The sequence below is a fragment of the Dasypus novemcinctus genome, chromosome 8 (genome assembly GCF_030445035.2).
Source record: "Dasypus novemcinctus isolate mDasNov1 chromosome 8, mDasNov1.1.hap2, whole genome shotgun sequence".
Taxonomy (NCBI): domain Eukaryota; kingdom Metazoa; phylum Chordata; class Mammalia; order Cingulata; family Dasypodidae; genus Dasypus; species Dasypus novemcinctus.
The window spans coordinates 49,392,807-49,409,478 of NC_080680.1; positions in this window are offsets into that span (position 1 = coordinate 49,392,807).

Consider the following 16,672-nt stretch of genomic DNA (forward strand, 5'->3'; position numbering starts at 1 on the left):
GTTAAGATAACACTTAGACATCCAAGTGAAGTTGTTGAGCAAAGAGTAAATACTCAAGTCTGATTTGTAGAAGCTGAATAAGATGCCATGTGAAAGTTCTTAGCACAATGTCTGGAAAGCAATGCTATAGAGTCTCTATTTGATTATTTTCTTCCTTTTCCTTTAAAACAAATCAAGAGCAAGGATCAAAAGGTCAGCTGTATGAAAGCACTTGGAAAGCTACAGAGTTCTAAACACCTGTAATGCATTATCATTGCTATTACTGTAAGCAAGGATGGCAGACTAGGGTAAGAGCCCTTTCCCCTACAGAGGGACAGTCTCCCTATGAGGTTATCAGCAAAATTACAGATCTAGCGTTCTAAAGACTCCCATATCAGATCCTGTAATGTTCCTGAGTGAGCGTGACCTCTGGCTGACTGCCTATAATTTTCCTCCAGAGACCCCTCCACCCCTAGATGAGAATACCAGAGAATTACATCTGTCATGTTATTCCTCAAAATACTAGGCAACCAAGTACTATATTTCCTCCTCTTTTACTTGTCCTATTCCTTTACTCTTCTTTTCCCCTTGCTTTTAATTAGGATCTATGAAGAGAATATTGGTAAATATTTATTTTCCTTTCTATCTCGTGGGGATGCTGGTCTACCAGAAGGGAGTCCAAAGACAAAAATCTCATTAAGTGACCTTGTTATGCTTTCAGCTATTGTCCTCAACTTCTCCCTCTTCCAAATTGTTATAATTAAGAGAGAACCCATTAAATGATTTCCCTTTGTCAGATGGATTATGTTTTATAATGGAGCCAAGTTCTATACTCATTATGAATCCCCAGGCCAGTGCCAACAAAATGTCGGCACCTTTTTTCCCACAGCAACTGAAGCAGCAGAGAAAGGTCATTTAATGACAATTTGGGAGGAAACCAGTGTACCTTTCAGTCAATGGCCTCTTTTCCTTGAATGCCAATGAGGTATTCTTTTTCAACTCAGGGCCTTGCTCTTTATGAAGTAGGGATTAAAAATGTACTGGCATCAAACTGTCTCAGAACGACAAATAGCCAACAAATCTCAAAATAAAGTGATATTGAATCAACTCACACAGACTTGAAAAATGTCCCACTCTGGGGATCTTGGAGGGTCAAGATATCCGTCATCTTCATGCTGTGTTCTCATGCTGTGATTGCACCTCTAGGTCACTATGGCCAAGTTCCTTAACGAAAAGGAAATGATCCCATCTATTGCCCAGATGTTTGGCACAGGGTAGAATAAACATCTGGTTAGAGACTGAATAGTTTGCTCTACAGCCAGATGTTTGGCATCAACAAAGCACTGTGTGTGAGTAGACCCTCTAAAAGGGCATTCCCCGAGATCCCATCACATCCAGTTTATAGAAAGCTCTTCTCTTATAGTAATGTAAATTTTGATTCTGAGATAGGATCCTGCTTGCATTGCTTACTGTATCATTTCTTTGCATTTTTACCAATCACCTATGAACAACTTTTTGACTCTTTGGCAAAGAGGCTAATGGTGACTGCAGCAGTCCTGAGATGTACTAGCATGAGCATGATGTTTAGATACAGTTTCATGGCATAAAATATTTCAAAAATTACCCCTACATTGAGTTTACTTTGAAGCACTATTCAGGTGGCATATGCCATTTATCAGTTGTCCATTCAAATTCCAAGGTATGATAATATAGAATTTTGTGTCATGTCAGTGCCTTTTCTACCATCTTTTCCTACTTCATTCACTAGGGAACATTCCTAAGTCTGGGAGAAAGTCTCTTTGCAGCATTGGATGAAGCATTTAGGATCTGAAACAGCACAGAGTGGAGTTGACAGTGTGCTGTGATGGAAAGAGCACTGGATTAGGAGTCAGAGGCTTTGAGAACAAGTCCCAGATCATTCATTGACTCTCCTTGTGACCTACGGCATCATTTCAACTCCCTAAGCTTCTATTTCCTGATCTGAAAAAATGATGAAATATGACTTATGGCTCATAAGACTCTTTCTAGCTTTAACAATCTGTGATTCGCTGAAACCCAGTAGGTGATGAATGAGGTGTAATGAATGTCAGAACACTGAGTTCGCGTTGCTACTTTAGGACAAAATCCTTTAGAGGTAAGAAAAGACTTTGTGCAGTAGATTAGGGGCTCTATTTACTTTCAAAGTTTCCTAGGATGGACAATATATTAAATATGATACCACAATTAATATTCTAAAGTGGATTTTGTTCAGAAGTTCAATTCTTACTGAGAAACACAAGAAAAATATGCTTTGAGAGTAGATATAAGTCAGAGGTTCTTAATAAGGGGTCCATGAGAGCTTGAATTGAAATTTAAAAAAAACGTTATTCTTGTGGGGACCTGTTGGTGCAGGTGTGATATATTGATTAAGGAATCAACAGTATGGTGTGGACTTAGTGAGCGGTCCATCATTTTCACCTGACTGACAAAGGGGTCCGTAGAACAAAAAAGGTTAAGAACCACTGATATAAGGAAACTTATCAAATGGAGAGAGATGGGAAAAGGGTACTTAAGCACTACTGTGGCAGGAGTGTTGCTGACTGATACTGGGTGGGGAGGGGTAAAGAGATGAGAAAAGAACATGCAGAGAAAGCGGAGAGACCCAGAGGACCAACTTTACTCGTACCACTGTTTTGTCAAGGACAGCCCTCCCTACTCTCTTAAATTTTGCTGGATCACAACATCTCAGGGTCAGAAGTCTTTGATGCCTTGAGCAATAAAAACCACAAAAGACCCAGACATTAATTAGGGATCAAAATAACTTAAACCAACCATTGCTTCATATTCTGAAACTAAAAATGACTGCATATATTTCTGAGATAATAAAATGTGTGTCCTAAAAAGCCAGACTTCTGTGAGTAGGGGGCTTTAGAAGAAAAAAATAAATCTGCAGGCACTCACTTTTTATATTTTCCAGGTGAAGTTTCTGAACTTCCTAGTTTGATTTTAAGTATTTTGAAAGCATTTTTACATTTGTAAAATGCTCAATGAATCATCCAGAATGTGGATAATTATTATCAGCATTAGTTTCCTCTTAAGCTGACAGAGCTTGAAAAAACTAAACTGGCCTGTTTGTGGGTCTCTAAAAATCAAATTGCAAAACTTTAACCTCCATGACATATTCTTATTTTTAAAAAACCATACTATGAGCTTTGGCAGTGTTTTCCTTATGCAAAACATGTTTGATGTCTTGGCTCCTTTCTTAGGGGGTCTTCCACGTTCCATAGTATTCTATTCAATATTCTACTCAGATTTTTCATCTTTCCTCATCCATCCCTGACTCCCTCACCTCCTCCAGAAGTTGTAAGGGTCAGGGAAGAGGGAACACAGCTAAAGCTCTTATTTTTTGGTCCAATTCTTTTTTTCTCTCAGAAATAATACCTCAGCTAAAAAACCAAACTTTCAAATTGGCAAAAGAAAGCTTCCCTGAGTGCATTTCCTCAAAGTGGCTAGTGATTAGGAAAGAATGGAGGGAGGATGTGGATGCCGTTCTCTATACCATGTCTTTTCCACACAGCGTAAGTTTTAGCTCCCTGCACTGGTTTAGGGATTGTTCTCCCTGGAGGCTCTGGGCCAAGGTGAACCCTCAGAGTTCTCCCTGGTCCTCTGGTTTCATAAGCTACCCAAAAGCTGCTCAAACATATGTGGCATAAAAGTCCATATGGTTTCAGTTTCCTCCACTGCAGTACTGTTTTCATTTTGTTTGCACACAGACCTGCCTCACTCAAAAGTCCTGCTCTACTGGGCTCCTTCTGCCACAGTTAGGGGTGGGAGTGGGGGTTAAAAAAACACCGAAATGGAAGAGAGCTCAGCCAGCTCATTCTGTATAATAAAACCCATTTCACTGTGGTCCTAATTTCATCAAATAATGCAAGTCAACATCGGACATTAATGAGAGAAAGCTTCCAATTAGATCATTCTGACACTGGTCCTGCTTCTCAGTCACCTTCAATTGTCAGCGATAAAAAAGAACAGTTCAATATGATATGGATCATTCACTTCAAATCTCCACAACTCATTTATGACAAACACAACTAACAGAGCATGGGGAACTGCAGAATTGTTTTTCATTATCCTGGCACATTGGCTTCTGACTACAGCTGTAATGATCTTCAGTGGTTTTCCATACAGTACATTGTTAATGAATGGCCTAAGAAGTGATGGCAACTGGAGTTCAGACTGAGAATCTCAGCAATTTTTTTTTTGTTTGGGAAAGTACAAATGGCCCTCCCAAAGAAAAAAAAAAAGAAAAATGATTAAAAACCAAAAAAGTGATTTGTTTTCATAATTGGCATTGGTTCTGGTGGAGATATGGTTGTATCCTGCCAGTATTTGGGGAAGAAGAAAAGGTTGGAGGGGCTATGTTCTGCAGCATTAACTCACTAAGGTCCTTGGAAGTGATTATATATATAACCAAATCATGTTGTACAAACTAATGGGAAATATAGGGTTTTAGAAAGATTAATGTCAGAGTCTACGTAATTCTGATAAGGTGAATAGGATGAAACTGCTGGTATTTCTGGGAAGAAATGCTATTTAAAGACAGGTAATCCAGGTAGTCCATCCAGGATTTCTCCAGTGGGAAAGGGATATAGGACCAAGAAACATATCCCCAATATCTGGAGATGTGAGGACTAGGACGATTATGCTTCGGTCAACTAAGCAGGTAGGGACTCATGCATTCATTTTTCCATTCATTTAACGAATATTTATTGAACACCTGCTGTATGTCAGATACAATGCTTCATAGGTACTGGTGGTGAATGATGGAGACATTGTGCCTGGAAAGGGAGGAATTAGTAGGAAGCCAGCAGTGAGGCTCTAGGCAAAGCAGACAACAGCCTTTACCCTTGCAGGGGCTTCAGTGGATGTAGCCATATTTCCTTTTCACGTAGGTACCTCATCAATGCCAGGTGCTATTATTTTTATTACCACAATCATTGCAGGTATATCTCAATATCAAACTACATTTTTACTAGGAGACAGAGAAGGGCAATGGCTGACCACAGAAACAGGATCTAGAAGAGCATCGGTGTTGAGAACAAAACAAGGAGGGCCTGGGCCAAGCAGAAGTCTCAGATGCTCACAGGTATGGCAAACTTGTAAATCTGGAAGCCAGGTGAACAATCTAGGTGACATATAAAATACCTGCAACAAGGAAACAGTGGCAGCAGGACAATCTTTGCCTTGGCCAGGGTGCTTCCGTCATGCTTGTGGTTTGGACAGGAGTTAGTCTTACTTGGTTCTACACAGGGGAACAGGCAGGTGGGTAGAGTTGAGTGAAAGCAGGCCACGTTCATCTATTCTATCGTGAGGCTGCCAGGTTTAATTCTCTCATTTCTTTGGGAAGCAGTTTTATAAAGCCAATACTGATTACCCCCTTTTTAGTTGAATTTGTGAACTCACCTCTGTACTGCTTTGAACGGAGGAGTTGTTAACACCTATAGAGTCCACTCCCCTTACCACACAGAGCTCCACAGCCCCAGCCTTGAAAATGAATGAAAATCATTATTGTGCACATCCCAGGATTTCAGAAATGAGAGATGGAAATGATCTCTGAGGGCTTGTGCTCCATCCCCTCTGTATCCAGGAAACATGAGTTCTTGTGTCACTGACTTAGGTATTTTTATCCAATAAGATTTTAAGTGTCCCAAATGACAGACTTCACCTCTGGCCTTGGAAGACAAATCTAGAAAATAATAAATCTCAATTTAAGTATTTCCTTATGTTTAATTTTTATTTTTCCCTTTCTTCATTGAATTCCATTAATCCTAACAGTTTTGGCTTTTCCCTCCTTCCTTTTAAAACCTTTTTGCTTCCTCTATAGCATTTATATCCTTCAAATATTTATAGACTTCCTTGTCTTGCCTCAGTCATTAGCCAAGTCATGCATATTTAGCACTTTTCATCTTCCAGACTCTCTTCATAAATCAATGCCCACATTGCTGGCTTTATTTTTGCTCCTCTGCCTGTTTGATCTACATCTTTCTGAATCAGAGGTGTTCAAAATTTGTATTCACTTATTGCTTTGCAAGTGTCACTTTTGTTGCAAATATCATAGTGAAGATCTTTCCTTCTCACCTAACATTGAAGGCAGCCCTGAACACTTCCTGTCAACTTTTGTAACCAACCTGGACCCTATGCAATCATTGTTTCTTTTCAAGACCATCTAGGAGGCAACAGAGTTTGGGCAAAAGATCAGCGAACTAGGGTTTTCCACTAACTAATCATATTATCCTGGAGAATGCCACTTTCCCTCTCCAAGCCTTACTTTCCTAATATGTAAAAGAGGCAATTGGAATAGATGCTTTTAAGGAGCCATAGAGCTCTGAAGTTCTATGACAGTCCTGAGCTCATGAATTAAATAACCCTGCAGATGTTACTTTCCCACTTTGATTTCTAATTTTCTTTCCTAAAATTGGAATTATAATTCCTATCCTGTTCACCAAATGGAGGCATTGTGAGGATCAAATGAAACCACATGTGTGAAAGTGCTTTTAAAACTGTGCTAGGCCAACGGGTGGCTTCATTGTTGCTGCTGCTGTTGTTGTTCTAAGTAAAGGTATCACGACCACTGAAACTGCTCCAAACCCTGTGATACTCACTTCTTTGCTTGTATTCCCAGAAGTCCCTCTTTCTGTATTACTTGTGGCTCTACCTAGGCCCCCGATTCAAAGGGTAACATTATATGATATTAAACTCTTCTAGGCATAGAAAAGTTTTGTGTCTTCTTTTGTGATAGGTGATGGTAAATATGCTCTCATTTTCCTAGACTGTGTATCTTGATCTTACGACCAAGTTTACTTGGCTGAATCTGAACACTGGTATTTTAGATTACTGCTTCCCAGGGAAATATCGTGGATGTCTAAATTAGACTGTGATATATCATTGTCAGGGATTCTGCATTATTTATTTATTCTCAATGGGTTTTCTACCACCTCCTAAAAACTATCAGTTGAATGGTGATGCAATTAGAAAAAGACCTTGAAGAAAAGGGGGAAATGGTAAAGACAAATGAGTTTATATGGCTAAGAGACTTCAAAATGAATTAGGAGGACATTAGAGGGGTCGCGCTTATATACATATCAGCACTATCTCAGAGATAGCCAAAGTAGATACAACACCAGGTACTGGTGCTCCTGAGGGCTACGGTCATGGCAGATGGCTCTGGAGTTCAGTGCCTTGCCAGTAGGCTCGACTTTGGAATAGGTGTTCCTGACTCTGATGGAGTTGGACTCAAATGTGGCTTCTCTACAAATGCCTCTTCTGTCACTTTTACTGAACCTGTGGTTGGTGCTGGGGTTGGTGTATACTCAGGAGACTTGAATCTCTGAACTGTCCATGTGCCAGCTGGGCACTGAGCCTCGGCAGAATTGTAACACCTACTCTTTGATTTATTGGACTTACCCAGGTCAGCTAACAGGGAGTTGAGGATGTTCAACCACTACACCAGGGAACCGAGAGAGTCTACAACTACAAGCAGGAGAATTGCATCCATCAGCCATGTGGGATCTAAGCTCTCTCTCAATTTAGAGATGGAGTGGGCATCACTATCTCAGGGTCCTCAGGATGGAGGAATAAAATATGGGATTAGAGTGGACTTACTGGTATTCAACTATAGAACTACTGTGACTCTAGCAGTGGAAGAAATTGTATCATTGATGTGGAGACAGTGGCCATGGGAGTTGCTGATGGCAGGGAGAGGGAAGAAGAGGTATGATATTGGGGCATTTTCAGGACGTGGGTTGTTCTGAATGACATTGCAGGGTCAGATGCAGGACACTATATATCCTGCCATCACCCACTGAATGGACTGGGGGAGAGTGTAAACTATAATGTAAACTATAATCCATGCAGTGTAGCAGTGTTCCAAATGTATTCATCAAATGCAATGAATGTGCCACACTGATGAAAGAGGTTGTTGATGTGGGAGGAGTAGGGGGATGGGGAGTGGAGTATATGGAAACCTCATATTTTTTAACATGTGATCTATGTATCTTTTTTAAAAAAGACAATAAAAATTTTTGATTTAAAAAAATTCCCTTCAACAGAAAAAAACATAACTATTAGCTGAAAATGTCATTAATGTGCTATTTTCTCCTTTAAGATCACTAACGGAAATGATTAAAGGGTTAGGGAAAAATAAGAACTCTGCAGATTAAAAGACCCAGGAATACTAGTCTGAATGAAAGAGTATTAAGTAGTGCCTTTTAAAAAATTGGTACATCAAGCTTAGCAGGAGCATGCTTGATAGAATAAATAAAGGTAAGATTAAAACTCAGATCTTCCAACTCCAAATCCCACAACCTTTCTTTGTTGCCATTTTTCCTTCTTAATTATAGTCTGGTCTGCCTACTTCTGTGGCATCAATCTACAATTGCCTTTGGTAGCCTTTAAATAGTTGACTAATTCAGGGTTGTCTGCCTGTGAAAACTAAACATCTTTGGGTCAGGAATAATGGCAAAAGGAATAATGGCAGACTCACTGGCATGACCGTAAGATAGTTCTCTTTGTAGAAGACTTTTCCTAGTCTTGCAAATCATGTCCACAGGGCAATTTCCATTACATCTATTCATCCACAAGGCTGGCCCGAGCTGTGGTACTTATTAAATGAGAACTTTACCAGAGGTGATAATGCCTGAGATTATTAATAGCAATCGTATATAATAAATTATACATTTATTGAAAAATTTTCTGCTCTATTCTCATCACTTTGATGTATTTTGTAGGAAAAAAAATAAACCTTATTCCCTTTAATATGTAAGTCTCTAGTGAGAACCCAGGTTAAGAAATACATAAATAAAGAAAAAGCAAAGGGCCTAGAGCTCTGAAATATTTACTCAGTGTAAATCTGAAGTCTCAAAACAGGAGTGAGGAATTACATTTTCTCCTCCTGATTGCCCTATTTATTTACTGGGTTATCTTGGGCAATCTATTTTGCTACCCTGAGCTTCAGTTACTTGTGTGAAACATGAACCAAGGATGCTTGCCTGACCTGTATCATGGCATTATTAAGAAGATCAGATGAAATTATTGTAAAATGCTAAATCAGTGTGGTCACCATCCTCATTATTTCCATTTAGAAACTTTTGAGTGAAAGATTAGCTTGGTATGCCTCCAATTAAACAGGAAAAAAAAACCAAAATAAAGTATGGCTAATACATATTTCTGGACAATAAAGATAAGGTAGAGTTGCTTTTTATTTTGTCCGATGAAGAACTCAGAGTTGAGATAACTCTTTATAGTACTTGTTGGGAAAGCTAAGCTTCCCAAAGTAACTCTTGCTTGGATTCAAGTTACCTGACTAACCTATGTCTATCAATGGTAAATATACTTTAGAAAGTTTAACTGAGAAAGTTTCTGTGTTAGGTCTTTAAATGTTTATTGACGATAATGGTACTCTACCTAGGTGAAATAGTATAGCATGTAAGTATTGTAGCTCTTTAAATTTTGATCAAATAGTATATATGCTGTCAATATCCACATATGGGGATACGGACTTGGCCCAGTGGTTACGGTGTCCGTCTACCACATGGGAGGTCCCCAGTTCAAACCCCGGGCCTCTTGACCCATGTGGAGCTGGCCCATGTGCAGTGCTGATGCGCGCAAGGAGTGCTGTGCCATGCAGGGGTGTCCCCCACATAAGGGAACCCCACGTGCAAGGAGTGTGCCCCGTAAGGAGAGCCGCCCAGCGCGAAAGAAAGTGCAGCCTGCCTAAGAATGGTGCTGCACACATGGAGAGCTGGCACAAGTAGATGACGCAACAGAAAGAGACACAGATTCCCATGCCACTGATAGCAACAGAAGTGGACAAAGAAACAAGATGCAGCAAATAGACATAGAGAACAGACAACCAGGGGAGGGGAGAGATTTAAATAAATAAATAAATAAATAAATCTTTTTAAAAAATCCACATATGCTATTTAAGTAATAGTTACATAATTATAGCTTATATTTAGTTATCAGTTTGTAAGCTCTATGCTAAATGCTTTTAAACAGTTATTTAATCCACATGCTAATCCAATGAGCCAGCTTCTATTGTAGTCCCCATGTTTCAAAAGACGAAATGGATATATAATGTCCAGCATCTGTCCCTATGATATCATTTAGGACAACTCCAAGTCCCGAAAATGCCCCCACATCACATCTCTTCTTCCCTCTCCCTGCCCTCAGCAACTATCGTGGCCATTTTCTCCACATCAATGATACCATTTCTTCCATTACTAGTTACAATAGTTCTATAGTAGAATATCAGTAAGTCCACTGTAATCCATATTTTATTCCTCCATCCTGTGGATCCTGGGATGATGATATCCATTCCACCTTTATATCAAGAGGGGGATTAGATTCCACATGGATGATGGATGCAGTTCTCCTGCTTGCAGTTGTAGGCACTCTCGGTTCCCTGGTGTGGTGGTTGACCATCTTCACCTCCTTAGCTGACCTGGGTAAGTTCAACGAACCAGAGAGTAGGAGTTGCAACTCTGCTGAGGTTCAGGGCCCAGCTGGCACATGGACAGGCCTGAGATTCAAGTCTCCTGAGCATACACCAACCCAGCACAAACCACAGGTTCAGTAAAAGTGACAAAGAGGCGTATGTAGAAAGGTCACATCTGAGTCCAACTCCATCACACTCAAGAACACCAGTTCCAAAGTAGGGCCAAGTGACATGATCCTGAACTCCAGAGCCATCTGCCATGACTGTAGAACGTGTGGGTCTCCATAGCCCTCAGGAGCACCAGTTCCTGGGGTTGTATCTACTTTGGTTGTGTCTGGGGTTCTGCTGAGGCGTGCATAAGCACGACCCCTCTGATGACCTCCCGACTCTTGCTCCAAAATATATTCACCAAATGCAATGAATGTGCCACAGTGATGAAAGAAGTTGTTGATGTGGGAGGAGTGTAGTGTAGTGGGGTGAGGGTTAGGTGGGAACCTCTTATATTTTTCTAATGTAACATTTTTTTGTGATCTATGTATCTTCAAAAAAATACAATTAGAAAAATGATGGGAGTGGGCTATGGGAACCTCTTCTGTTTTTTTTTTTTTTAAGATTTATTTATATTTATTTATTTTCTCTCCCTTCCCCCCCCACCCCCACCCTGGTTGTCTGTTCTCTGTATCTATTTGCTGCATCTTCTTTGCTTCTGTTGTCGTCAGTGGCATGGGAATTTGTGTTTCTTTTCATTGCATCATCTTGTTGTGTCAGCTCTCCGTGTGTGCGGCACCATTCCTGGGCAGGCTGCACTTTCTTTTGCGCTGGGCAGCTTTCCTTACGGGGTGCACTCCTTGTGCGTGGGGCTCCCCTACGCGGGGGACACCCCTGCGTGGCAGGGCACTCCTTGCGCGCATCAGCACTGCGCATGGCCAGCTCCACACGGGTCAAGGAGGCCCGGGGTTTGAACCACGGACCTCCCATGTGATAGGCAGACGCCCTAATCACTAGGCCGAGTCCACTTCCCTCTTCTGTTTTTTAATGTAATGTTTTGTGTAATCTATTAACTTTAAAAAAAGATAATTGAAAAATAAAAGAAAAAAAAAAAGAAATAAGGGTATAGCACATAGCACAGAAAAAAAAAGAGGAAATGGAGGCACAGAAAGGTTAAGTAACACATGCATAGTCACATAGCTATTAAGCTGGGGGGCCAGGATTTGTTTCCAAGGTAGACTAACCATAGAGTTTTCACTCTTAGCCAATAAACAGGTAGATCCAAGTATTGTGGGTCCTGAAGTGTATACAATTGGAAAGCCCTCTTTAATAAAAAAAATACAAAAATGTTGAGTATGAACTTGCTAGGGTCCCTCCCCAGGCTTTGGAAACTTAATCTCCATTAGATTCATGGTAAATCTAACCAGCCCTTACTGTGTGCACTATCTTGACGATGAGTTAAATTTTTGGAGAAATGGCAGTATTCATATCATATGCTTTATTGAATTGAACCACCATTAGCTATATTATCCTGGAATAAATTCCTTTCCCTCTCTGAGGGAATGTTGGATAGTTAATATCTAAGATTCCATGTCAAAATAGTTACTGTCTGAGATTCGTGTCATAATTCAGAAAACCAATATCTAGTTGGTGGCAGCTATCAGAAATGACAGGCTTATCCTTAGAAGGAAGTAAATCACTTTTTAAAGTGTGAGTTCTGTAGATCACAGAAGAATGGAATAGGAAGAAACTGTAGAGAATGGCTAGTAAAGATTCCTGAAATGGGGGATGAAAAATGCTAATGAGGAGACATTGGTGCAAGTTAAATAACGTATTCAAACCTTTGCCTTTGTGCAAGTTATATAATTTCTTCAAACCTTAGTTTTCTTATCTGCAAAATAGTGAGGAAAAATGCCCACTTTAAGGGGAAGTAAATCTTAAGTGAGATTATAAATACAGAATGCTTAGCTTAACATCTAGCAGATGATAGCAGAAGTAGTAACAGAAATAGTCATGTTTGTTTTTCCAAATCACACGCATGTAATTGGTAGAAATAGGGCTAGAATCACGATCTCTTGATTCCTGATCATATAGAATTTCCATTCCTCCAAACTGTTTCTTTCCTCCCAAAATGGTGGAAATGACACAATCATAATTCCAGGAAATCCAGGCATTTCCAGGAGACAGGGGTGGCAAATGGGAACTACATGTCCATTCTTTGGGTTCCCCAAGTGAATATCTGAACATTTTAAGAGCACGTCTATACAACTTAATGAGGTGTTACCATTACCTAGCTAGGGTGTTGTTAGGAACTTAGTTCCCGTTTAGTCCCAGCCCTTCTTGGGAACTGGAACTTATTGGTCCCAGAGGGAGAAACTTCTTTCTGTGGGAAATTCTATATTCAGGACCCTGGACCTCCCTCTGTTTTTCTTTCATTCACACTACAGATAGCACATGTCAATAAAGTCTAGTTAGAAAACAAAGAGTGTATTTCTTGTAGGGTTTTGCTGGTCTGGCCTTGTCCCCCTCACCCCCCACTGTGCATCTGCCATTAAGCTGGGGACTTTTAGAACAACATTTGTGATATTTTCATAGACAGCAACTCTAAAGGGACTGAAATGCATGATCTCTGGGACATTTTTCTCAATAACCCAGAAAGATTGTATTTTAATGATGGAACTTTGAGACTTCTTTGAGTCTAAGTTTTAAATTTTGTTTACCTTTAAAATGGAGAAATGATTCTTCATAGGTGACTTTTTATTAAACTAGATAGCATGGAATCTGACTCACAAGTTTTCCACAAATGCTACTTCTTTTTATTTTTATTATTTCCTCATATAGAATTTTGGAGTTAATAGATGTACTTGAAAATATAAACTTAGTGGCCAGATAAGTTTGAGGCATGCTTGTTTGAACAATGTAAAACAGATTACTTTACTGTAGAATTTTTCAGAATCTTTACACTGATATGCATTATGAACCTTCAAAAGGGAAGTATAGAATGCTGGGCTTCCCAAATATAATTGTTAAGAAGAGTTTCCACACATACCTACCAGTGTTCTGCAGAACACAGTTTGGGAAATGCTTTGTCTTATCCAGAATATTCTTTAAGAAAAGAGGAAGGTCTCTGAACTCTCAGATCAAAGCTCTGACACTTGATGGAGGTTATCAGAAGTTAAGCAGCAATCCTAGCAGGAGAAGAAGGTGGTCATATAGAAATAATGGCTCTGTTTCATGGTCACAATAAATTTCATTAGTGAAGAGAGTGGATTAATTTCTTAAGAGGTTATCTTACACTTTCTAAATAATCCTTGTGTCAGAAAACTTAGCTGACCACAAAAATTGGGGCACCCTCTTCAGTTGTACTACACCGTCACTAGGAAGAGGCTGCCCAGCCAAGACTGCTTCCTACCCACTGGCCTCTGGGAGTGGCCATGTGACTAGAACTTACCAATGGAATGGAAATGGAAATGGTGTTTCTGAGCTAAGGCTTTTAAGTAGCAGGTGTGCCTCCTTCAGAATCTCCTTCTTCTTCCATTGTATGAATAAAGAAGGTACTCTGGTTCTCATTGGTGGAACCACAAGGCAGGATCCAGAATCAAATTTACCACCTGGAGGAAAGCTGCCTGCTGAGCAGTCACCTTGCATTGGACTATTGCATAAATGAGAAATAAACTTCTACTGTGATAAGACACTGATGTTTTGGGATGTATTTGTTGCAGTCACTGGTTTTCCTAAACACAATCTCCTTCTCTTCTTTTTCTCTGGAAATAATTTCTTCTTTAGAAGAGCACTCCTAAATGCATGCTAGGTGTTCAGTCCTGCATGAGACAAGGGGTGGAGGAGAGGGAAATACAGAGTTTCAAGACATATTTTCTTTCCTCCAGGAGGTGACAATTTGGTTGGATAGACAATGAGCCCACTTGGGACAATCACGGCATGTGTACATAGAGGTCATGCCTTCCTGAGGTTCTGTGCTTGTCTCCTTGGTTTTGAGGCTGTGCTTTTCTGCAGGACAGCCACTCCGTTTGACTATGCTGGTGACAGGACAGATGTGAAACAAGTAAGGTGCATGCCAGCATTTGTAATATCCTGTAGCCCTAGCCCATTAGCCTCCCACCTGGTGCTGAAAAGTCTCTAATAACTGGTGGCTTCAATGGTGATTTTTAGTTTTAGCTGAGTCATTCTTCATGTGGGTAAGAGAATTTCTTCTCTTCTAAGGGTTTTGATTAGCACATTTTTCTTTGCTGTTTGAGTTCATTTGTTTGCTCATTTCTTCAGCAAATCTTTGAACGTGTACATTGTGCTGGACACCAAAGATGGACAAATTTACAGCTCTGTTCATGGAGCTCACAGATTTGGGGAGAGGTGGACATGCCCGCAATCTCAGCAAATATCATGGGGGCTGTAATAAAGAAAAGAACTCTGCTCTGTGGGATCTAACTCTGGCTGAAATATGATTTTCATTATAGACGATAGAGAGGAGGAGGTTATAATGTTGGACCTTTGAAATCTTAATATGACATTATTTGCTACTACCTTGTAATATTAGGAAAAAGAACAAGCCCTTAGGTGAGCACTGAAGAGCATGGAGAATAAGACTTGGTTGATGAGTTACTTATTGAAAACATGTGTGAATGGAAAATGGGATATCAAAAACATTCCTACATAAGCTGAAGGTTGTTTATCCTATTGTACAATCAATCTCTATTATGCTAGTATAAATAAAAGCCTCAGAGAATCAGCGATGCCAGGGAGAACTTGAAATTGTTTTTGTATTCTCATTCACAGATGATGCTAAGAAAATAATGGACGTTAATCATTAGGAGGTTGAAGGCAAGAATGGAAAACTTTCTGGTATGCAAAACAAAAGCATCATTTTGAATTGGAAAGCAACTATGTATGCACACAGGGTAATACATTTTGCAAGTAAGGAACTGAAAATGCCGAATATCCCTTTCTCTTCAGAGCTACGTTAAATCAAACCAATATTTAATAGTATAGAAGATGACTGCTATTTCCAAATGGCACCATGATATTGGCAAGAAGAATTGGGTCCCACTTGAAGCAGTAAACTTCACTCCTCCCACTAGGAAAATCTACGTTTAGTGCAGTTAGGGTCATAAAAAATGTCCTTTGCCAAATATTTTAACTACCATGAAAGTAGTCTAGTTCAGTGATGTTTAAAACCTTATATAGCAGTTTAGCTAAGAAATAATCTCTCATCTGCCCCATTTTCTTTGTTTTATGAGATGTTTTTGGCAGAACCTCCTGTGACCATAAACAAGCAGGCCTGGAGGGGAGATAATTTGGGGAATGTTTACCTGTGTTCTTTCCCTGGAGGAAAGGAATGGGAAGAGCTCAGAATTTCTCATTCATACTTCCCTTGCCAGTCTGCTATAATCCCATTGAGTTTCATCTTTTCTAATGCCTCCCACATCCATAGGAGAGCCTCCTAGGGGCTGTTCCAGTACAGTTCAAATTCTGAATGCCTGGAAAGGTCCAGATGGAGTGAATTTTCAGTGATACGGTGACCTGTTACACTCACAGTCCTGTCTCTATAAGCAGGCTAGGAAAAGACCCTTTAGGGTGCTGGTTCCTGTGACCTGTTGTATGGATGTAATCTGCTTGCCCTTTCTGATCCTCTCTCCAGCTGGCTCTCTGTTTTGAGAAGCTAGCAAGTGTGGATTACTTCTCAGGCTACCTTGTCCTCTGGCTGGCTGGACCCTCCATCAAATTATAGCTGTCACACAGCCCTTTCTACACAGCTCTCTCTCCCCTGGATCTAGGCCAATGCTTTCTTTTATCACCCCTTCAAACATATGGGTCCTAATAGTGCTCTCCTCCCCAATTCTAACAGCAGTGCTGCACTCTCCTGTGGTTGCCATATACCCTGTTCTCATCTTTGCAAATATTCCTTTTATGAAATTCTCCATTGGTAAAAAAGAAGAGATGGAACACTCAAATTGGCAAATTGCAAGTGTAATAATAGTGGCTTGCAAAATAACTTGGGAATTTCTGTCAAGTTTTGATGGGAAGAATGGAACAGAAAATTTGGAATTTTGACTTTACCTAAAACCCATTATGAAGTTGGCTATATGTCTTGTAAAAAACACTTGACATTATTTTGTAATCAGAGGAGAGCCCGCACACATTTCCTGGATGATCCCAGGCCAATTATTTATGGCTCTTCCCCCTCAGCAGTGGTACAATAGAATCAGGGCATAA